Raw genomic sequence first — 1,452 nt, 5'->3', positions numbered from 1 at the left:
AACACACCCTATCCTGGATTACTTGAGCAGCTTCCTGTGCCTAATATGGCATGGACACATATATCAATGGATTTCATTGAAAGCTTACCAAAATCAATTGGAAAAGATGTCATTTTGGTGGTGGTTGATAGATTCACAAAATATTCTTATTTTTTAATATTGAGTCACCCTTTCAAAGTCACTGATGTCATTCCATTATTGATTGATCATGTCTTAAAATTACATGACCCACCCATGGTGATGGTGACTGACAGAGATAGAATTTTTACAAGTGCTATATGGCAATCACTCTTCAAAGCATTGGGTATCAAGTTACATTTGAGCTGAGCCTATCATCCACAAACATATGGCCAAACAGAAAGAGTTAATCAATGTCTAGAAAATTATCTCTGATGTATGTGTTTTACTGCTCCTAGAAAATGGTTCTATTAGCTTTCATCAGCTGAATGGTGGTACAACACTTCTTTTCACACTTCTCTAAATATGACACCATTCCAGGTTTTATATGATTTTCCTCCTCCTATGATTGTTGAAGTAGTCCTACCTGACTGCCCTAATGACATTGCAAAGGAGATCCTGCAAAATAGGCAATTGGCAAATCAGCTAATCAGGGACAATTTGGTTAAGGCTCAGGCTAGAATCAAGCACCAAGTTGATAAGCACAGGACAGAAATGGAAAGTGAAGTTGGCTCTATGGTCTACTTGAAAATTCAACCATACTGACACACCTCTTTAAGTCTACACAGCTCACTGAAATTGCACTCCAAGTATTATGGGCCTTTCAAAGTTCTTGAAAGAATTGACAACACAGCCTAAAACTACTTCTACCAGATCACTGCACATTACATCCTATTTTCCATGTGAGCCAATTGAAGAAGCATATTGGACCTACAATGGTGCCAACTCCTGACTTACCTCTTGTGGATGACAAAGGGCTTATCAAAGTAGCACCAGAAATTATCTTGGAGAGGCGGATGATTCCTAGGAACAATGAACCAGTCGTCCAGTGGTTGATCAAGTGGACTAACTTACCCCAATCAGATGCTACTTAGGAAGATGCTACTTTCATTCGCAAGGTCTTTCCTTCCTTTCATCCTTGAGGACAAGGATCTTTTGGGGGGGGGGGGGGGGGGGGGGGGGGGGCAATTGTCGGGATACTGAAGTTCATCGCCATTCAGTTATCTGACAAGCTACAGACAGAAGCCAACGGGCCTTTAAACGGTTCACCGATTTCACCTTGAGACGTTGATCAGCCATCCAACGGTCAGCATCGCTCGTGTCGTTTAGATGAAGGCCTACAGTTAAATCTGGCGGGGAATAGTAGTTACTCAGGTGCTTTGAGTTGTAAAAAGAGCTCTTTTACTTCTCTGTTAATTTTGATTTGCTATGTAATAGATTGGACCGGTGAACAGGGTCTTTGTCGAAGAACACGAACCCTAATCTATCTCTAGA

At 41.2% G+C, this 1,452-nt stretch overlaps 1 long non-coding RNA gene across 1 annotated transcript; it reads right to left on the bottom strand.

The window, feature by feature from the left end:
• Positions 1–262: 262 nt before the first annotated feature.
• On the bottom strand, positions 263–1,095 carry LOC111256125. The gene is made up of 2 exons (XR_002676182.1): positions 916–1,095; positions 263–576 (listed from the first exon to the last, which is right to left on the bottom strand). It is a non-coding gene; the product is annotated as an uncharacterized LOC111256125 (long non-coding RNA).
• Between the last annotated feature and the right edge of the window lie 357 nt (positions 1,096–1,452).

This window comes from Setaria italica, chromosome I (genome assembly GCF_000263155.2).
Source record: "Setaria italica strain Yugu1 chromosome I, Setaria_italica_v2.0, whole genome shotgun sequence".
Lineage (NCBI taxonomy): Eukaryota > Viridiplantae > Streptophyta > Magnoliopsida > Poales > Poaceae > Setaria > Setaria italica.
Note: the sequence above shows the minus strand (reverse complement) of the source record. Positions and strands in the feature narration are given on the sequence as shown.